This window comes from Nomascus leucogenys, unplaced genomic scaffold (genome assembly GCF_006542625.1).
Source record: "Nomascus leucogenys isolate Asia unplaced genomic scaffold, Asia_NLE_v1 Super-Scaffold_563, whole genome shotgun sequence".
Classification (NCBI taxonomy): Eukaryota; Metazoa; Chordata; class Mammalia; order Primates; family Hylobatidae; genus Nomascus; species Nomascus leucogenys.
In genome coordinates this window covers 52,295-75,380 of record NW_022095782.1, presented here as the reverse complement: position 1 = coordinate 75,380, position 23,086 = coordinate 52,295, and the positions used below count along the sequence as shown (strand labels likewise).

Below are 23,086 nucleotides of genomic sequence, written 5' to 3'. Positions count from 1 at the left end.
GTTGCCTTGTGTGTTGAGCAGGCTGGAATTGAGGGGCAGACTCATTCATTCCTGACACGAAAACTATTTCCTCCTGGTGAAGAAAGCATACAGAGAAACAGAATATGAAACGAAGCCTTTATGTGCTTTGCCTAAATTAATAATTTATGTGTTTTTTTAGGTATATTTGCTATGTCACATTTAAAAAGTAAGAGACAGCACTCACTTGCTGCTGATGACCTGCCTCGCCATGCACACGTCGTGCCACCGCCCTGCAGAAATGCTTCGATTACCCACAGTCTTTCGCCAGATGAGACCGGTATCCAGGCTACTGGCTCCTCATCTCACTCGGACTGATGGTAAAGATGTAAAATTTGGTGCCGATGTCTGAGTCTTAATGCTTCAAAGTGCAGACCTTTTAGTCGATGCTGTATCCATTACAATGGGGCCAAATGGAGGAACAGTAATTATTGAACATAGCTGGGGAAGTCCCGAAGTAACAAAAGATGGTGTGACTGATGCAAAGTCAATTGACTTAAAGGATAAATATAAAAACATTGGAGCTAAACTTGTCCAAGATGTTGCCAATAACACAAATGAAGAGACTGGGAGATGGCACTATCACTGCTACTGTACTGGTAAGCTCTATTTCCAAGTAAGGCTTCCAGAAGCTTAGCAAAGGTGCTAATCCAGTGGAAATCAAGAGAGGTGTGATGTTAAATGTTGATGCTGTAATTGCTGAACTTAAAAAGCAGTCTAAACCTGTTACCAAACCTGAAGAAATTGAGCAGCTTGCTACAATTTCTGCAAATGGAGACAAAGAAATTGGTAACATCATCTCTGATGCAACGAAAAAGGTTGGAAGAAAGGGTGTCATCACAGTAAAGGATGGAAAAACACTGACTGATGAATTAGAAATTGTTGAAGGCATGAATATTTGACCGAGGATATATTTCTCCATACTTTATTAATACATCAAAAGGTGAGAAATGTGAATTCCAGGATGCCTATGTTCTGTTGCGTGAAAAGAAAATTTCCAGTGTCCAGTCCATTGTACTTGCTCTTGAAATTGCCAATGCTCACTGTAAGCCTTTGGTCATAATTGCTGAGGACATTGATGGAGAAGCTCTAAGTACACTCATCTTGAATAGGCTAAAGGTTGGTCTTCAGGTTGTGGCAGTCAAAGCTCCAGGGTTTGGTGACAATAGAAAGAACCAGCTTAAAGATATGGTTATTGCTACTGGTGGTGCAGTGTTTGGAGAAGAAGGCTGACACTAAATCTTGAAGATGTTCAGCCTCATGACTTAGGAGAAGTTGGAGAGGTCACTGTGATCAAAGATGATGCCATGCTCTTAAAAGGAAAAGGTAACAAGGCTCAAATTGAAAAATGTATTCAAGAAATCATTGACCAGTCAGATGTCACAACTAGTGAGTATGAAAAGGAAAAACTGAATGGAGAAACTTTGAGATGGAGTAGCTGTGCTGAAGGTTGGTGGGACAAGTGATGTTGAAGTGAATGAAAAGAAAGACAGAGTTACAGGTGCACTTAATGCTACAAGAGCTGCTGTTGAAGAAGGCATTGTTTAGGGAGGGGATTTTGCCCTGCTTCGATGCATTCCAGCCTTGGACTCATTGACTCCAGCTAACGAAGATAAAAAAAATGGTGTAGAAATTATTAAAAACACTCAAAATTCCAGCAATGACCATTGCTAAGAATGCAGGTGTTGGTGGATTTTTGATAGTTGAGAAAATTATGCAAAGTTCCTCAGAAGTTGGTTATGATACTATGTTAAGAGATTTGGTGAATATGGTGGAAAAAGGCATTATTGACCCCACAAAAGTTGTGAGAACTGCTTTATTGGATGCTGCTGGCATGGCCTCTCTATTAACTACAGCAGCTGTTGCAGTCACAGAAATTCCTAAAGAAGGCAACAGCCCTGGAATGGGTGCAATGTGTGGAATGGGAGGTGGTATGGGAGGTGGCCTGTTCTAATTTGTAGAATAGTGCTTTACCTTTATTAATGAATTGTGATAGGAAGCCCAAGGCAGTGTTCCTCACCAATAACTTCAGAGAAGTCAGTTGGAGAAAATGAAGAAAAGGCTGGCTGATGTTTAAGAAACCACTACAACCATCAGTTACTGGTTTCGGCTGACAAAATATATAATGGTTTACAGCTGTCATCCATGCCGACAGACGATTTAGTTTGTATTTTTGAATAGAAAGATGTTGTACATTCCTGACACTGGGTACAAGAGCCATGTACTGATGTACTGCTTTCAACTTAAATCACTGAGGCATTTTTACTACTATTCTGTTAAAATCAGGATTTTAGTGCTTGCAACCACCAGATGAGAAGTTAAGCATGCTTTCTGTGCAGAGTGAGACTAATTGTGTACAAAGTAGAGAAACTTACAATTACGTGACAACCTTTGTGTACTAAAAATTTGTTTAAAGTTAAAAAAAGAAAGACACAAACATCATGACACTTCACTATAATTATCTCAGCACGAATCTCTTACATATGAGGGGAAATTCCCACATCAAACACAATACAATTTACACACATTAAGAAAACTAGTTCCTCAATGTCATTTATTATCTTGTGAATATTTCACATTTCTCCAATTGTTCCAACCATGGCTTCACGGCTGTTGATGTTTCTGGATACATGTTTAACCTAGATTTGCACATCGAATTAGGTTGTCACATCTCTTAATTCGTTGAGTAAATATTCTTAAGGAAATGTCATGATACTAGGAGAAGAAACTTACTGGGGCTTAGAGTTTGAATTAAGGGACTGGTTGCCATCTTTTTCATGTGTGACATCACTCCTGATCGATACGTTCTTAATGACTACTAGGCATAACATGATTATTATAAAAGTAATACACTCACATTTAAAAACTGACCCATAGAAGAGGGAATTTTTCCTACACACCTGTTCCAATCCCAGGAACCACCGATAGCATTGTGGTTTCTACTTGTTGTCCTCTCTAGATCTCAGTACATTTGTGAGGCCTTGTTAGAGAAGGAGGTGAAATTGCTCTGAAATAGGAAAGTCACTGTGAAATGCAGCACCTCTGTGTCCCTGGGGAAGAAGCCACCAAGGCTTAGGTAATATGGGCCTGGTTGCTCAAGGACAGCTGGGCTGACTGTTCCCATGAAGATTCCTATGGTTGCAGCTGCTTCTTTTTTCCTGGCACAGCCCAGTGTGACTCCTTCACAGCTGTGTTCATCCTAGTGATGAAGTGTGTTTGATAAGGACCAATAGAGGGGCATCTTTGTTTTAAAGGTAGGGTTATTATCTTGCTTCAGCAAGGAAGACCATCCACTGGCAGAACCGTGGGGTTCTTCACCAAAACCAGAGATGCAGCAATTCGAGGATTTGGAGACATGTCAAGATTTGGTAAAATATAAATGACTTTTCTTTTTCTTAATGAGCTAAAAGCAAAGCCAGGTTGTGTGTAAAATGGGAACCATCAAGTCTAACTGACAAATAGACCCACCATGCTGTCTTTTAATGAAACATGACTCATGCTGTGTCCCCAAACCTCTTTCTGTAACTGGGGAGAGAATTCCAGGCTGTTTCTTTGCGGCAAAATGGTTCAGTTCCCCAGGCAAGGGTGGGAAGCCTCATTCTTATAGATAGGCTCCCAGAAAGCAAAGTCATCTCTATGATTTAGAAAACAAAGTTTCTCTGCATTATGTCCTCAATGTTAAGTAACAGAAGCAGTTTTACTGGTTCTCAATTCTGGAAGCAGCGCCAGCTTCGTGGGCTTGAGGGCAGGGCAGTGACACAGGGACCTGCTCTGAGAAGGGCCGGTGTCACATGTCAGGCTCTGCTGATAGCCCCCTGACTTTCTCAGTTTTTTCTTTGAACTTGTGTTTTGTAAGTGAAGCTCACTGAGACAATGGAGCAGGCACATGGGCAGAGGGGCTATGAGGGGAGAAAATGTGGGCAGGCTCAGGCCCAGGGACATGAAGGCCACACGCTAGAGCTTTGCTGCCTTGAGCATAGGCATTCTTGGAGCAGCCCAGGCATGTCTGGACTGGGATGGGAGGTGGCAGCAGCAGCAGCAGCAGGTCTCCTCAGCCCTGGGGTGAAAGGAGGGTCTCTGTGTGGAGGCAGCACCGACACCTCTGTGCCTGTGCATTCTCAGAGTCATCCTTGGAGCTTCTGCACAATGATTTACCCCCTGACCTGAGCACCGGGACAGGAACCATAGGTGCTCAGATAGCATATTGGGAGGAGAGAATCACAAAACAAAAGTGTGCCCATGGACATTGCAATAAAGCATACCAGGAAGTGCTTGGAATTCTTCAGAGGGCTTAGAAGTCTTTAAGGAGATATCCAAGGCTCAGAAATGGAAATTAAACATGTAATAATAGTCACATTCAACAGAGAAGGATGCTATATTTGTATAAAACTTCTGATGGGCCAGGCATGGTGGTGCATGCCTGTTATCCCAGCACGTTGTGAGGTTCAGGTCAGAGGATTCTTTGAGGCCAGGTGTTGGATACTAGCTTGGGCAGTATAACTAGACACCATCTCTACAAATAATGATAATAAAGATAATAAAGATTAGCTGGCCACAGTGTCACATGATCGTAGCTTTAGCTTCTTGGGAGGCTGAGGTATGAGGATTACATGAGTCCAGGAGCTTGAGGCTGTAGTGAGCAATGATGATACCACTGCACTCAAGCCTGAAAAAGAGAGACCTTGTCAAAAAACAAAAACCAAACACACAAAAATCCATCTGATTAATCAATTATTAACAAGGAGGGCAATTTTAAAAATTAAGTTTTTCTTGTTAATAAATACACAGCAATAGAATTCGTAAACAGGGGTTTTGAATAAGTTACAAATCATGATGCCATATGGGTCTGCTCTGGGCCTCTGCAACTTACAGAACATGTGAGAAGATGCATCAAAATTCCGTTGGAGAAATTTACACTTAAAATTAATTCAAATTTACATGAAACTGATTTGTTTAAAGAGTTAAATCTTTGGAGAGAAATTGTTTCACAAGAATCACCAGCTCCAGATATACTAAAATTTGTTTCAAAATAATTTATCCGCATGTTGTCATAGCTTAGAAAATATTCCAGAAACAGTTGCTTCAGCAGATTCTTCCCAAAAGATAAAATGAAGTTGCTCAAGGTACAAAGTTTGTTGACCTAATATATTATTTGACAGAAAAGTGGGCCAGAAAAATTGTATGATTCATCTAAATCCAATTAATAAAGTAGTATTTTTATTCTATTAAAACTATGAAATTAATTTCTGATGGAGATTTGTAAGATTCTGTCATTACTCCTGTACAACTATTACATTTTTCAAACAATGAAAAATATTTGTTTGCAAAAGCTTAATATCCTATTGCCTTTCATTACACTTTCTTTTTCTGCTCTTTAAACCATGGTACCCTGCATTTCCATTTCGCACTGAAACTTAGGAATTTTGTAACCAGCCCTGCTATGGCCATTTTTATACAACTTATCTTATTGAATCCTCAGAAACAAGCCTGCCAGGTAGGTGTTACCCAAGTTTACAGAGGCAGGTCCTGGGGCCTAGAAAGGTTAGAGGACATGTTCAAGGTCATCTGACTACTAAGTGGCAGAGATGCAATTTGAAATAAAATCCCCCTCTCTTCAAAGCCCATGTTCCTAACCACCACCACACAACCATCATGGCGTCCTGACAACCTCCCCTCTTCATCCTCCTACAACCCCAAAGCTACAGTAACGCTCTGCCTAAGGCCAGAGTCCATGGAGCTGCTGTCACCCTCTCCCATCTCCCAAGCTGAGTGGCGAGTCCGGAGCCTGGCCTAGCCTTGCAGGAGGTGAGGGAATGAGCGCGCAGTTACTGCCACCTCGTGGCAGCTCGTCTACGTGACCCTAAAACGCAGATCTAATCCCAGTTTCCTGCCTGCCTGAAGCCTGGGTGTGCACCTGAGAATTCTTGTCATTTTTTTTTTCCTTGTAATGAACCTAGTGAGAGTTCTCATAATTTTAGAGATTCTCTCAAGGAAGTATCTTTCATTTATTTATTTTTAATGTTTTCTTTTGTGCCCACTTTCTTTTTATTCACTCGTTTTCCTATTTACTTTCAGTTTAGTTTGTGCTTTTTCCCCCCGGTATTTTTTACAGTGGAACCTTAGATTGTCTATTTCTGCGCTTTTATGCTTCCCATTATAATAGCAGTTAAGGTTATTAATTTCTCTCCAGGCGCTGCTTTAGCTGTATTTCCATAAATTTTGTTATGTTATGTTTTCATTTGCTATCACTTCAAATTATTTTCTAATTTCTCCTTTTACTCATTAGAAACATGTTCAGGAATGTCCAAATACTTAGGGAATTTTCCATCTATCTTTCTTTATGACAGCTTTGTACATTCCACTGTGGATAGACATTATGTTTCATTTGACTTTAAATTGTTTTGATTTTTTTAGACTTGTTTCTTAGGTCAGTATAAGCTCTCTTAGGTAACATTTTAATTCATTTTACTGTTATTGGGAGGAGTGTTCTGTAAATCTCAAACAGGTCACAATGGATGATACTGTCGTTCAAGTCCTCTCTATCTTCATGTATACGTGTCTGCCAAAAACCTGTTACAAGGAGAGGCCAGGCGCAGTGGCTCACTGCTGCAATTCCAGCACTTTGGCAGACCAAGGATGGTGGATCACCTGAGGTCAGGAGTTTTAGACCAGCCTGGCCAACATTGTGAAATCCTGTCTCTACTAAAATACAAAAATTAGCTGCACGTGGTGGCACGCGCCTGTAGTCCCAGCTACTTGGGAGGCTGAGGCAGGGGAATCGCTTGAACCCAGGGAAGCAAAGGTTGCAGTGAGCCAAGATCTGACCACTGCACTCCGGCCTGGGTGACAAGAGAGAAACTCCATCTCAAAAAACAAAACAAAACATAACATAATAAAAAACATCTTTTACAAGGAAAAAAGTGTTGAAATATCCAATTGTGATTGTTAATTTGTCAATTTCTTCTCTCAGTTCTATCAATTTATCTTTAAAAATTTTGAGATTCCCTTATAAGGTGCATACTAATTTAATAGTAATAATATCTGTTCTCGGTGACTTAACCACTTTAACATTGGGAAAAATACCCTCTTTATCAAGATAATACAACTTGCTCTAAAATCTACTTTGATTTATAGTCAATTAGCCAATACAACTAATTGTTTCCATTAGATTAATGTTTTCACACTATAGCTCTTTCCATCCCTTTTATATCAACTTATCTTTGTCTTTATATTTGAGTTGTACCTTGGGTTTTTTATAGCTTATATTTGGGTCTTGTTTTGTAGTACAGGTTTGCTAGTGAGGAATTCTCTTAGTTTTTGTTGTTGTTATTAGAAAATGCCTTAGCTTACTATTGTAATATGTGTTTAGCATAATTTTAGAAATATATTTTGCTTGTATTGGTTCTATGTTGACATCTATTTCTTCTTTTGGTACTTAAATGCATCACTTTATTTTTCATTCTTCTGTAAGCAATGTGACTTCTCTCAGTCTGCTTTTAAGATTTTTCTCATTATTTTTGATTGAAAATAATTCCATTATTGATATTGTTAGGCTCTGTTTCCCCACCCAAACCTTATCTCGAGTTGCAATCCCCATAATCCCCAGTAGGGGGCAGCGGGACCTGGTGGGAGGTGATTGGATCATGGTGGTGTTTTCCCCCATGCTCTTCTCATGATAGTGAGTGAATTCTCACGAGATCTGATGTTTTTGTAAATGGCAGTTTTCCCTGCTGTCTCCCTCTGTCTCTCTCGCCTGCCACATGTAAGACTTGCTTGTTGCCCCTTCACCTTCCGCCATGATTGTAAATTTCCTGAGGCCTCATAGCCGTGCTTCCTGTTAAGCCTGCAGAACTGTGAGTCAATTAATCCTTTTTTTAATAATTACTCAGTCTCAGTTAGTATTTTTTATAGTAGTGTGAAAATGGACTAATACAATTCTAATAACCTTGTTCTGGTTTTCTTTATAATTATTCTTCTTGGATGTCTAAATACCAAGTTTGTGTGTTTATAGTCTCACCAAATTTACAAAAATAGGCTATTATTTTCTTAACTTTATCCTTTCCCTTTCAACTTCTTTCTGCCTTTAAACGCACATAGGTGATAGATTGCTTGATGTTTCTGCACAGTGCACTCTTCATTTTTTATCCAACTTGTTTCTCCCTTTGTGTTATTTCTTCATTTATTTGTATTAATATGTAGTCAGACTTGTTGATCTTTTCTTCTATGCTGTCATATGCCATTAATTCAATTCAGAATATTTTTTATTCACGTGCTCACTTTGTTTTATTGTTGGAAGGTCCATTCGTTTCTCTATATGTGTTCCTCCTCACCAAAAATAGTTTTTCTCTTCAGCCTTGCCCATATTTATAACTTTTATAATCGCTCCTTTACATTCCTTTTTCTATTTTTAGTGCCTTTTTCATTGTTGGGTCTGTTTTTACTGAATGACTTTCCTCTTGGTTATGAGCCATATTTTCCTGCTTCTTCGTATGCTTGGAAATCTTTCACTGGATTCAGTATATTATAGAGCTGAAATTGCTGAGTGACAATTTTTACTGTTTGCCTTTAAAGAATGTTAGACCTTATTCACATTCACGTTTACATTTGAGATTCTATAGATTTGTTTGGACCTTTCAGGAACGAATTAAAACATTTCTTAGAGCAGTTGCTCTAGAAATATTTAGTTAATCTAGAGCTAAATAGCATCACTACTTGCTGATGGCTTTCTGAGGACTCTGAGGTCTCTCGACTTTGCTGTGGGGGTGCAAAGTTTTCAAGTCTTGTATGTCCTCCTAAAATTGCCTTTCACTTCCTTATGGCGTTTTTGTTTTTCTCTGGCCTGGTGAAGTCTTACCCCAAGTGTGCTCACATCACAACCTAGCCCAAGAGTGAAGGCATCCCTGCCCTTCTCCAAAACTCAAGACCCCTGCCTCCTTCCAGTAGCCCCCACTATGATATTCTAGGCTGTAAATTGGGGTGTGATACAGTTTGAATGTTTTCTTCTCCAAATATCATGTTGAAATGTAATCCCTAATGCCGGAGGTGGGACCTGGCAGGATGTGTTTGGGTCATGAGAGTGGATCACTCATGAATGGCTTGGTGCTGTCCTCGAGATAATCAGCAAGTTCCTGCCTTGAGTCTTGGGAGTTCTGGTTGTTTAACACGGTGTGGCACCTCTCCCACTCTTGTTCTTTCTCTCACCCTGTGATACACCTGTTCCCCCTTCACTTTCCACCATGACTGGAAGCTTTCTGAGGCCTCACCATAGCAGATGCCGGCACCATTCTACTCAAAAGTCTACAGAATATTGAGCCAGAATAAACTTCTTTTTCTTACAAATCACCCAGCATTAGGTATTTCTTTACAGTAGTAAAAACATGCTAACACTGAAAATTGGTACCGTGCAGGGGACATTGCTATAAAGATACATAAAAATGGGGAAGTGGCCTTGTAATTGGGTAACTGGCAGAGGTTGGAAGAGTCTGCAGGGCTCAGCAAAAGACAGGCAGAGGAGGCTGGGCATGGTGGCTCATGCCAGTAATCCCAGCACTTTGGGAAGCTGAGGCAGGTGGATCACCTGAGGTCAAGAGTTCAAAACAAGCTTCACCAACATGGTGAAACCCCATAACTAAAAATACAAAAATTAGCCTGGTGTGTTGGCTCACACCCAGTGTGTTGGCTCACGCTTGTAGTTCCAGGTACTCAGGAGGCTGAAGCATGAGAATTTCTTGAACCTGGAAGGTGGAAGTTGCAGTGAGCCAAGATCATGCCATTGCACTCCAACCTGGGCAACAGAGTGAGACTTGGTCTCAAAAAAAAAAAAAAGACAGGCAGTTGAGGGAAAGTTTGGAACTCATTAGAAACACATGTTAAGCACATGTTAAATATATGTGACTAAAATGCAAATAGAGATATGGACAATGAAGTCCAGGCTGACAAGGTCTCAGATGGAAAAGTGGAAATTATTGGGAATCAGAGTAAATGTCACCAGTGTTACAACCTAGTAAAGAGGTTGGCTGCATTTTGTCCACATCCTAGGGATCTGTGGAAGATTAAACTTAAGAGTGATTACCCAGGGCATCTGGTGGAAGCAATTTTAAAGGGGCAAAGTATTCAAGAAATTATGTGACTGCTTCTACAAGCTTACAATCAGATATCAGAGCAGAGAAATGACATGAAGTTGGAAGTTATATTTAAAGAGGAAGCAGAACAGAAAAATTTGGAAAATTTGCAGCCTGGCTATTTAGTGAAGAAACAAAAAGCATTTTCAGAAGAGGAAAGCAGGTGAACCATGGAGAAATCACTTGCTAGGATATTCACGACTGAAAAGAAGCCAAGTGCTAATATCTAAAACAATAGGAAAATACCATTTCAGAAATCTGTGGGCATCCTCTCCTACCATAGGCACAGAAGCCTAGGGGAAAGTATAGTTTCAGGGGCCAGGCCCAGGGCAAGCTGCCCTGTTCAGCAACCAGATGATGTTCCCACATCCTGGATGCTCAGGCTCCAGCCTCAGCTCAAAGGAGCCAATGTACAGGTTAGGCCACAGCAGCAGAGGGTGCATCCATAAAGTCCTGGCAACTTTCATGTGGAGTTAAGCTTGCAAGTATGCAGAGTGCAAAAGAGAAGGAGGTTTGGAAGCTTCCACCTAGATTTCAGAGGATGTGTGGGACTGGTTGCCCAGGAAGAAGCCTGCTGCAAAGGCAGAGTACAAACAGAAAAACTCTACTAGGGTTGTGCCAAGGGAAAATGTGGGGTTGATCACCCCACATGGAGTCCCCATTGGGGACAATGGGGCATTGCCTAGTGGAGCTGTGGAAAGCGGGACACTGCCCTCTCCAGACTTCAGAATGGTAGCACAATTGACAGCTTGTACCCTCAGCATGGAAGAGCCATAGGCATCAGATTCTGACCTATGACAGCAGCCATGTGGGCTGCACTCTGTGAAGCCACGGGCGCAGAACTGCCGAAGATCTGCAGAGCCCACCTTCACAACCGAATACAGGACATGGAATCAAGGATTATTTTGGAACTTTAAGGTTTAATAGCTGCCCTCCTGAGTTTCTGACTTGTGTGGGGCCTGTAGTCCCTTTCATTGGCCAATTTCTTCCTTTTGGAATGGTCACGTCTAACCAATGCCTGTACCATCATTGTAATGTGGAAATAAATGACTTGTTTTTGATTGTACAGGCTCATAAGTAGAAGGACATTGAGTCTCAGATGAGGCATTGGACTTTGGACATTTTATTAGGTTAATGCTGCAAGGATTTAAGACTTTGAGGAAATATTGGGAAGGGATGTTTGGATACTGCAATGTGAGAAGGACATGCGATTTGAGGGGCCAGGGGAAGAATTATATTTTTCAGATGTTTGTCCCCTCAAAACCTCATGCTGAAATCTAATCCTCAGTGTTGGACGTGAAGCCTGATGGGAGGTGTTTGTGTTGTGGGGTAGATCCCTCGTGAATGACTTAATGCTTTTTTATGATAATGAGTGAGTTCTTGCTTAGAGTTCATACAATATCTAGTTGTTTAAAACAGTCTGGGGACCTCCTTTGTCATCCTCTTGCTCCACTCTCACCATGTGTTTTTCCTGCTCCCCCTTTACCTTCTGCCATGCTTAGAAACTTCCTGAGACCTCAACAGGAGCAGATGCAGGCACCATGCTTCTCATACAGCCTGCAGAATAGGTAGCCACAATAACTTCTTTTCTTTATGAAACTCAGCCTCAGGTATTCCTTTAGAGCAATGCACACAGACTAACACAGGGCATCTTGTGCTATATGAGCTTTGACCTCAGTCTCCTCAATGCCACAGGATGCTGGTCTCCATGTAAATCTTCCTCCCTGTGCTGTGGCCTGTAACCTGGCCCTATAGAGAGCTGGGGGCAAAAGGACATCCCACTATATTTGTTTGTTGCACTGCTTATTATTCAGTGTCTGAACACAGCTGTCTCACACCCACTGATGGGTTCCTTCTCATCTACTGTCAGAGACCAATTCCCATAGCAGTGAGTCCATTTGGATGGAAACTGTGGAATAGACTCATCTTTTGGGGTCTTTGTTCCTTCTTTCTGAGACACTCATTGTCTTTCACATAAGCCTTGGGAATTGTTATGAATGATATACATAAAGTTCTGTAAAATATTGAGAGTTTTTCACCTTTTTTTCATTAAACAAATGCAGACTTAGATGTTTTGTGTCACTAATTTTATGCTCAGTTTATAATTTGAAACGAGCATATAGTTGGCCCTTCCTATTGGTAGGTTCTACATCAGGAAATGTTCTACAAAAACAAGGTGTTTAAAATCAACATGTACAGACTTTTTTCTTGTCCTTATTTCCTGGAAAATACAGCATAACTCCCATTTACTTAGCATTTCCATTGTGTTAGTTATTACAAGGGAACTAGAGATGATTTAAAGTATATGGAAGGATGTGTGACGATCATGTGAAAATATGACTCCATTTTATAACAGGGACTTGAGCATCTGAGGCATTTGATATCCACAGGGGTCCAGGAAAGAATCCCTCATGGAGACTGTGGGGCAATTGTGTTTTCTGTGGCTGAAGTAACAAATTGTCATAAGCTTAGTGACCTAAACCAATGCAAAATTATCTTGCAGTTCTGTGAATCAAACATCCAAAATCAAAGTGTCCTCAGGAAATTGTTCCTTTCTGGAGGCTCTAAGAAGCTGAGTTTTCTTTGATTTTTTTTTAATTTTTGCATTTTCAAACTTTAGAGGCTGCCCACGTTCCTTGCTTTGTGGACACTTCCTCCATCTTCAGATCCAGCAATTGCTGTTGAGTCGTTCTCACATCCCACCACGCAGACACTGACTGTTCTTCCTTCCTTTTCCTCATTTAAAGATCCTTTTATCACATTGGTCTCATTCACATAATCCATGTCAATCTCTCTGTTTTAAAGTCAGCTGATTAGCAAACAATTCTATCTGCTGCCTTAATTCTTATTTGCCAAAAAAAGTAACATAATCCCGGCTTCTAGGAATTAGGACACGGACATCTTTGGGAGGCCATTATTAAGTCTACTACACTACACCCAGTAACATAAAACTCTTTAAAGAAAAAATTTTTTCAGTGACTCATACTGTTATCAGATGAATACAGGAGGCCTAGTTCAATTTGACTTTCAGGTGAAGCATGAAGAAATTTTTAGTGTATTTACATCCTAAATAGTATGAGATAGATAATGCCATAATAATCTGGTTGTTGTTTATCTAAAACTCAATTAAACTGGGTGTCCTATATTTTTATTTGCTAAATCTGTCAACCCTAGTTATTTAGGATTAATGAAAACAAGTAGTTGTTTCTTCTAAGTTGTTCGTATATGACAGCAAAACAAAGAAAAGTACATTTAAGATTCTATCACAGGTCTCTCAGGAAAAGTTTCCTGGATGTGTTATCATCCCCCAAATACCCTACAATTAGATATTTTTGATGTTTTTTTGTGTTTTTTTAAAAATCTGTCTTTGATCAAGACCTTCACTAAAATGTATTCTTTTAAAAGCAACTACTCCTCCGTATTGGATTCATTAAGAGACAGGTGTCAGCATGAAAAAGCCTATATTCCAAGAGGGCTGGGGCATCTGTAAAATGTCTGACCATATTCATTTTTGTATAGATTCTCTTGTTTTATGTAAAAATATTAAATAATTGAATTCTAGTATTTGATACAATATGTGAAGTCAACATCACAATGGATTAATAGCACATTGGCCATAGCAGAGGATCCAAGAATTAGAATACAAGTCAGTGGGCTGGGCACAGTGGCTCACGCCGGTAATCCCAGCACTTTGGGAGGCCGAGGCGGGAGGATCACTTGAGGTCAGGAGTCCAAGACCAGGCTGGCCAACATGGTGAAACCCCATCTCTACTACAAATAAAAAAAAAATTAGCTAGACATGGTAGAGGACACCTGTAATCCCAGCTACTCAGGAGGCTGAGGCAGGAGAATTGCTTGAACCTGGGAGAAGGTTTCAGTGAGCAAAGATTGCGCCACTGCACTCCAGCCTGGGTGACAGAGTGAGACTCCGTCTTAAAAAAAAATAATAAAATAAAATAATGGAAAATAAAAAAAGACATAAACATAAATGTAAAGACACAGTGAAAGAATGCTTTGTGTGTGTGTATGTGTGCTTGTATTGAATATATATATATATGCAATACAGACATAATGGATGTGTGTGTGTATATATATATACATATATGTATTGTTGGTGCAAAAGTAATTGTGATTTTTACCATTACTTTTAAAGGCAAAAACTAGAATTACTTTTGCACCAACTCTCTATCTAGCTAGGCAGTTTTATTCCCAGGAAGAGAAAGGAGAGAGGGATAGCAGCAATAACTGAAGAGCTAATGGCTGAAAATCTGCTCAAAGCAATGATATTATTCCACATATTCAAAAAGTCCTGGAAAACACCAAGAGGATGTGTTGAAAGTAAACTCTACCTAGACTAGTCCCAGACAAACCTGTTCTCTGGAGAGTTTCCTCATCTGCTTTAAATATAGTTGGAACAAGGTCAGGCAATTCAATTCAATTTTGTAGCCAGGTAATTCAATAAAATAATGAATGAGCTGCAGTGTTTAAAATTAATATCTTTTTTTCCTTTCTTATGAGTCTTCAGGCGTGACGAAATGGGAACAATTTTATTCTGTTATGTCATGAGTTCAAAGGTTTTGAGATTTAGATTATGATATGCAAGTTCACTTGGTTGGAATGGATTCTGTAAATTCTCCAAATTTCTGGAATTATCCTTTTTTTTTTTTGAGATGGAGTTTCAGTCTTGACACCCAGGCTGGAGTGCAATGATGCAATCTCGGTGCACTGCAACCTCTGCCTCCTGGATTCAAGGGGTTCTCCTGCTGCAGCCTCCGAAGTAGCTGGGATTACAGGCATGTACCACCACACCCGGCTAATTTTTTGTATTTAGTAGGGACAGGGTTTCACCATGTTGGTCAGGCTAGTCTTGAACTCCTGACCTCAGGTGATACACCCGCCTTAGCCTCCCAAAGTTCTGGGATTACAGGTGTGAGCCACCACACACCGCCAAAATTATCCTATTTTTAACATCCAAATTAAACAGCTCCAGCTCCCATTCCTAATTAGTGTAGACAGTCAAATATTTCTCAGAACTCCCCATTGGTGCTTATGCTCCTAACATCTTGTGCAAATTCTTACTTGTGTCTTCTGTGTGACATTCTCTGGCCACCTCCACCTCACTCCTTGTGACCAACTTCCCATTTTTCATGGTAGCTTTGCACTAGGAATGACTGAGGCTTTCCCCCATTTCCAAGATTTTACAAATACAAAGCCACTGATTGAGACACAGTTTTGCAAAAAGATGAGGATAATGATGGGCAATTACTGCACAGAACTAAATGAGATTAGAAATTAGAGTGCATTCTAGCTAGAGTTCAGCCATAATTGGTAATAACCTCTACAGGCCACTTTGCGCCCTGGTGTTACAGGTATACCTGTTCATTTTGGAACCCAGAACTCCTTTGATTGTTAATCTCTGAAGTCCAAGAAACTTTAGTTCTCATTCCAAGGGAGAAATTAAAAAGACATTTTATTTTTAGAATTGTAGAATGATTTAGCGCTTACTGGACTGTATCTCTACTTCACAGATGCTGTCAGGTGTCCTATCTTCCAAGACCTAAACAGCCATTAAAGGGTCTTCTTAAATAAAAGGAGAGTTTCTTCCTAAGAGAGTTGTGCTGTTTCCCCTAGAACATAGGAATGAATGTCATTGTCATGGTGACTTTTTGATTTTTTGTGTGTGAAGCTTCACTTCTTTTATGCAATCTAATGATATATGCTTCCAGGAATCGGGAAATCCACTAATTTATTCAAAATAACAATGTATACATGATGAATATTAAATGACTAAATAAAGGCAGGGTCTGACTGTCCTGGCATCAAGGTAGGTGAGTGCAACTGAGTTGGACAGTTACAGGCTTAGATCCTGTCTTGATTTAAATTTTGGACAGTTTGTCGATTATGGTGATTTTTTCATGAATATTATTTTTTAAAACAACTATTGTGTTTTAAGGTTATCTATCTTAAGTACAGAGTATCTTGGTGCTTACGTTTTGTTCCTGAGGTTAGAGCCTCCCTCGCTTCACCCTGGCTCTGTCATCACATCTAGAAAATATCTGTATCCAGATAAAAATGCTTTTACTCGATCATGGTGGATAAGCTTTTTGATGTGCTGCTGGATTCGGTTTGCCAGTATTTTATTGAGGATTTTTGCATCAATGTTCATCAAGGATATTGGTCTGAAATTCTCTTTTTTGGTTGTGTCTCTGCCAGGCTTTGGTATCAGGATGATGCTGGCCTCATAAAATGTGTTAGGGAGGATTCCCTCTTTTTCTATCGATTGGAATAGTTTCAGAAGGAATGGTACCAGTTCCTCCTTGTGCCTCCGGTAGAATTCGGCTGTGAATCCACAAGGTCCTGGACTCTTTGGTTGGTAAGCTATTGATTATTGCCACAATTTCAGAGCCTGTTACTCGTCTATTCAGAGATTCAACTTCTTCCTGGTTTAGTCTTGGGAGGGTGTATTTGTGGAGGAATTTATCCATTTCTTCTAGATTTTGTAGTTTATTTGCATAGAGGTGTTTGTAGTATTCTCTGATGGTAGATTGTATTTCTGTGGGATCGGTGGTGATATCTCCTTTATCATTTTTTATTGCGTCTATTTGATTCTTCTCTCTTTTCTTCTTTATTAGTCTTGCTAGCGGTCTATCAATTTTGTTGATCTTTTCGAAAAACCAGCTCCTGGATTCATTAATTTTTTGAAGGGTTTTTTGTGTCGCTATTTCCTTCAGTTCTGCTCTGATTTTAGTTATTTCTTGCCGTCTGCTAGCTTTTGAATGTGTTTGCTCTTGCTTTTCTAGTTCTTTTAATTGTGATGTTAGGGTGTTAATTTTGGATCTTTCCTGCTTTCTCTTGTGGGCATGTAGTGCTATAAATTTCCCTCTACACACTGCTTTGAATGTGTCCCAGAGATTCCGGTATGTTGTGTCTTTGTTCTCGTTGGTTTCAAAGAACATCTTTATTTCTGCCTTCATTTTGTTATGTACCCAGTAGTCATTCAGGAGCAGATTGTTCAGTTTCCATGTAGTTGAGTGGTTTTGAGTGAGTTTCTTAATCCTGAGTTCTAGTTTGATTGCACTGTGGTCTGAGAGACAGTTTGTTATAATTTCTGTTCTTTTACATTTGCTGAGGGGAGCTTTACTTCCAACTATGTGGTCAATTTTGGAATAGGTGTGGTGTGGTGCTGAAAAAAATGTATATTCTTTTGATTTGGGGTGGAGAGTTCTGTAGATGTCTATTAGGTCCGCTTGGTGCAGAGCTGAGTTCAATTCCTGGGTGTCCTTGTTAACTTTCTGTCTCGTTGATCTGTCTAATGTTGACAGTGGGGTGATAAAATCTCCCATTATTATTGTGTGGGAGTCTAAGTCTCTCTGTAGGTCACTCAGGACTTGCCTTATGAATCTGGGTGCTCCTGTGTTGGGTGCATATATATTTAAGATAGCTAGCTCTTCTTGCTGAATTGATCCCTTTACCATTATGTAATGGCCTTCTTTGTCTCTTTTGATCTTTGTTGGCTTAAAGTCTATTTTATCAGAGACTAGGATTGCAACCCCTGCCTTTTTTTGTTTTCTATTTGCTTGGTATATCTTCCTCCATCCCTTTATTTTGAGTCTATGTGTGTCTCTGCACTTGAGATGGGTTTCCTGAATACAGCACACTGATGGATCTTGACTCCTTATCCAATTTGCCAGTCTGTGTCTTTTAATTGGAGCACTTAGCCCATTTACATTTAAAGTTAATATTGTTATGTGTGAATTTGATCCTGTCATTATGATGTTAGCTGGTTATTTTGCTTGTTAGTTGATGCAGTTTCTTCCTAGCCTCGATGGGCTTCATCTCTGGGATGCAAGGCTGGTTCAACATATGCAAATCAATAAATATAATCCAGCATATAAACAGAACCAAAGACAAAAACCACATGATTATCTAAATAGATGCAATAAAGGCCTTTGACAAAATTCAACAACCCTTCATGCTGAGAACTCTCAATAAATCAGGTATTGATGGGATGCATCTCAAAATAATAAGAGCTATCTATGACAAACCCACAGCCAATATCATTCTGAATGGCAAAAACTAGAAGCATTCCCTCTGAAAACTGGCCCAAGACAGGGATGCCCTCTCTCACCACTCCTCTTCAACATAGTGCTGGAAGTTCTGGCCAGGGCAATCAGGCAGAAGGAAATAAAGGGTATTCAATTAGGAAAAGACGAAGTCAAATTGTCCCTGTTTGCAGATGATATGATTGTATATCTAGAAAACCCCATCGTCTCAGCCCAAAATCTCCTTAAGCTAATAAGCGACTTCAGCAAAGTCTCAAGAGACAAAATCAGTGTACAAAAATCACAAGCATTCTTGTACACCAATCACAGACAAACAGAGAGCCAAATCATCAGTGAACTCCCATTCACGATTGCTTCAAAGAGAATAAAATACCTAGGAATCCAACTTACAAGGGATGTGAAGGACCTCTTCAAGGAGAACTACAAACCACTGCTCAATGAAATAGAAGAGAATACAAACAAATGGAAGAACATTCCATTCTCACGGGTTGGAAGAATCAATATCGTGAAAATGGCCATACTGCCCAAGGTAATTTATAGATTCAATGCCATCCCCATCAAGCTACCAATGACTTTCTTCACAGAATCAGAAAAAAATACTTTAAAGTTAATATGGAACCAAAAGAGAGCCCGCATAGCCAAGTCAGTCCTAAGCCAAAAGAACAAAGCTGGAGGCATCACGCTACCTGACTTCAAACTATACTACAAGGCTACAGTAACCAAAACAGCATGGTACTGGTACCAAAACAGAGACATGGATCAATGGATCAGAACAGAGCCCTCAGAAATAATGCCGCATATCTACAACTATCTGATCTTTGACAAACCTGACAAAAACAAGCAATGGGAAAAGCATTCCCTAATTTAATAAATGGTGCTGGAAAAACTGGCTAGCCATATGTAGAAAGCTGAAACTGGATCCCTTCTTTACACCTTATACAAAAATTAATTCAAGATGGATTGAAGACTTACATGTTAGACCTAAAACCATAAAAACCCTAGAAGAAAACCTAGGCAATACCATTCAGGACATAGGCATGGGCAAGGACTTCATGTCTGAAACACCAAAAGCAATGGCAACAAAAGCCAAAATTGACAAATGGGATCTAATTAAACTAAAGAGCTTCTGCACAGCAAAGGAAACTACCATCAGAGTGAACAGGCAACCTACAAAATGGGAGAAAATTTTCGCAACCTACTCATCTGACAAAGGAGTAATATCCAGAATCTACCAAGAACTCAAACAAATTTACAGGAAAAAAACAAACAACCCCATCAAAAAGTGGGCAAAGGACATGAACAGACACTTCTCAAAAGAAGACATTTATGCAGCCAAAAAACACATGAAAAAATGCTCATCATCACTGGCCATCAGAGAAATGCAAATCAAAACCACAATGAGATACCATCTCACACCAGTTAGAATGGCGATCATTAAAAAGTCAGGAAACAACAGGTGCTGGAGAGGATGTGGAGAAATAGGAACACTTTTACAGTGTTGCTGGTGGGACTGTAAACTAGTTCAACCATTGTGGAAGTCAGTCTGGCGATTCCTCAGGGATCTAGATCTAGAAATACCATTTGACCCAGCCATCCCATTACTGGGTATATACCCAAGTACCTAAGGCTTTTCTCAGGAAAATAAGAGCCCTTTATCCTGGTTCCTCCCTCTTTGGATCTAAGGGCAGTTTGAGAGACAAGCAGGCCCGGTGTCCATGTCTGTGATGTCTCAGAGATGCAGCAGTGACAGAGCAATGGGGACAATGAGACTTTCCTCGTGACCTGCCTGACCTCTTCATTTAAAATGCCAGGTTCTGAAGAATCCTTGTTCTTGGCAGGCCAGAAGTGGATATAAAGGAAGCTGGTGAGGACATTGCATGGCCAAGATCCTCAATGATTTTTTTCAAAAAAGAGAGTTTCTGATGGGGTATGCAAAGAGAGGGCTGGGTCAGGTGCCGTCGGAACTGCTAAACGAGCACGCACCCAGGGCTGCAGCTCAGTCACCAGAGAGTCATTCCCTTTGTCAGGACTTTGTTTCCCTGTGTGTTGAGCAAGCTGGAATCGAGGGGCAGACTCATTCATTCCTGACACTGAGGTGATTTCCTCCTGGTGAAGAAAGCATACAAAGAAAGGGAATGTGAAATAAAGCCTTTATGTGCTTTGTCTAAATTAATAATCATGTTTTTAAAATATATATGTCTCTGTCACCTCTAGAAAGAGGCAGACATCGTGACACTTCACCTACTTATCTCAGCATGGGTCTCTTACAAATGAAGGAGAATTCTCACACCAATCACCATACCATTTACACAAATTAACAAGAATAACTCCTTGACCTGAATGGACAGGAGCCGTAGGTGCTCAGGAAGCAAAGTGTCAGTAAATTATTGCAACAAAAAGTGTGTCCATGGACACTGAAATTCTTCCAAGAATAGCTTCGTAGCTGTTGAGTTTTCTGGGTACATATTCAATCCAGATTCACACATCGAATTAGGTTATCACGCCTCTTTCTTTGTTGAGTAAATATACTTAAGGAAATGCCAAGGTACAACATGGCAAGGGGTCTTACTGGAGTTACTACATGACTCTTACATGTAAATAACAGTTTGAGTTAAGAGAGTGGTTCCCATCTTTTTCATGTGTGGCATCACTCCTGATTGAGACGTTCTTAACATGATTATTATAAAAGTAATACACTCACATTTAAAAACTCACCCATAGAAGAGAGGGAATTTTTCCTACACACCTGTTCCAATTCCAGGAACCACCGATAGCATTGTGGTTTTATACTTGTCCTCTCTAGCTCTCAGTGCATTTGTGAGGCCTTGTTAGAGAAGGAGGTGAAATTGATCTGAAATAGGAAAGTCACTGTGAAATGCAGCACCTCTGTGTCCCTGGGGAAGAAGCCACGAAGGCTTAGGTAACATGGGCCTGGTTGCTCAAAGACAGCTGGGCTGACTCTTTCCATGAAGATTCCTATGGTTCCAGCTGCTTCTTTTTTCCTGGCACAGCCCGGTGTGACTCCGTCACAGCCATGTTTGTCCTGGTCATAAAGTTTGTCTGATAAAGCCCACCAGAGTATCACTTTTGTCTTTCAAAGGTGCAGATACGATCTTGCTTCAGCAAGGAAGACCATCCACCAGCACAGACATGAGGTTCTTCCCAAAAACTCAAAACGTAGCTGTTATAGGATTTGAGGGCATGCCAAGCTTAATTTAATTCATTTTTATGAGCTCAAAACAAAGCCATGTAAAAGGGGAACCATCAAGCCTGACTGAGAGACTCACGGCCTGTTTTTAATGGAATGTGAGACCCATGCTGTGTCCTCAAACCTCTTTCCTGTAACTGGGGAGGAACTTTCAGGCTGTTTCTTTGTGGTGAAATGGTTCAGCTCCCCAGGTGAGAGTGGGAAGCCTCATTCTTGTAGACAGGCTCCCAGAAAGCAAAGTCTCTCCTATTTGTGATTTTAGAAAACAAAGTTTCTCAGCACTAAGTCCTCAGTGTTAAGTAACAGAAGCAGTTGTATTCATTTTTATTTCTGTGGAATGACCAGCTTCTTGGGCCCCAGGGCAGAGCAGTCCCATAGGGACCTGCTCTCAGAGGGCTGGACTGTGGTGTAAGAAATCCATCCTATCAACATTCTGAATAATTTTTTATTTGAACCTATGTTTTGTAAGTGCAATCCTGTGAGAGAGTGGAGCCTGTGCATGGGCAGAATGGATACACTGGGACCCAAGGTGGACAGGCACAGGCCTTGAGGCACCACGGGCACATGACTGGAGATAGCTGGTCTAGCTGCCCTTAGCACGCACATCCCTGGAGCAGCCCAGACACCTGGAGGCTGGGACGGGAGGTGGCAGGGGCAGCAGCTGCAGTGTTCTCAGCCCTGGGGTGAAAAGAGGGTCTCTGTGTCGGGGCGGCACCGACACCTCTGGGCCTGCTCATCCCCAGAGTCACTCTTGGAGCTTCTGCACAGATATTAACCTCCTTGCCTGAGCACTGGGACGGGAACCGTAGATGCTCAGGCAGCAAACTATCAGTAAATTATTGCAAGATAAAATGTGCATACGGACATTGCAATAAAGTAGGCCAGGGAGTTAGAGTTCTTCAGAGAGTTTAGAATTCTTCAAGGAGTTATCATGGCCTAAAAAATGGAAATTAAATGTCTAAAGATAATCATGTTCAACAGAGAAGAGCGCTACTTTTATATAAACTTTCAGATGAATCAAACCTTAATAAGGAGGGCAATTTTTAAATAGTTTTTCTTCTTGTTATTAAAGATACAGAAATGGAATGCATAAGCAGGCATTTTCAATAAACTACAAATTATGATGCCACTTTGGGTCTGGCATAGGCCTCTGCAAATTACAGGAATTATATGAAGAGGCGTCAAAATTCCATTGGATAAGTTCACATTTAAAATTCGGTTCAAACTTACATGAAAATGGTTTGTTTAAACCATTTTAAAAGAATCCATTTTATGGTGGCTCACTCCTGTAATCCCAGCACTTTGGGAGGCCGAGGAGGGCAAATCACGTGAGTTCAGGTGTTCGAGACCAGCATGGACAACATGGCAAAACCCCGTCTCTACAAAAATACAAAAATTAGCCGGGTGTGGTGGCACATGCCTGTGATTCCAGCTACTCAGGAGGCTGAGGCAGGAGAATCGCTTGAGCCTGGGAGGCAGAGGTTGCAGTAAGCCGAGATTGTGCCATTGCACTGCAGCCTGGGAGATAGAGCGAGATTCCATCTCAAACAAACAAACAAAAACAAACAAACAAGCAAACAAAAAATTTTACAAGAATCACTAGATCCAGATATACTAAAATTTGTTAGTATGTCAAAATAATTCATCCTATATTGTCACAGCTTAGAAAATATTCC

The 23,086-nt window shown here is 40.5% G+C and overlaps 1 pseudogene; it reads left to right on the top strand.

Moving 5' to 3' along the window:
* The first annotated feature begins 259 nt into the window (after positions 1-259).
* LOC100603677 lies at positions 260-2,327 on the top strand (annotated as a pseudogene).
* Positions 2,328-23,086: the final 20,759 nt, after the last annotated feature.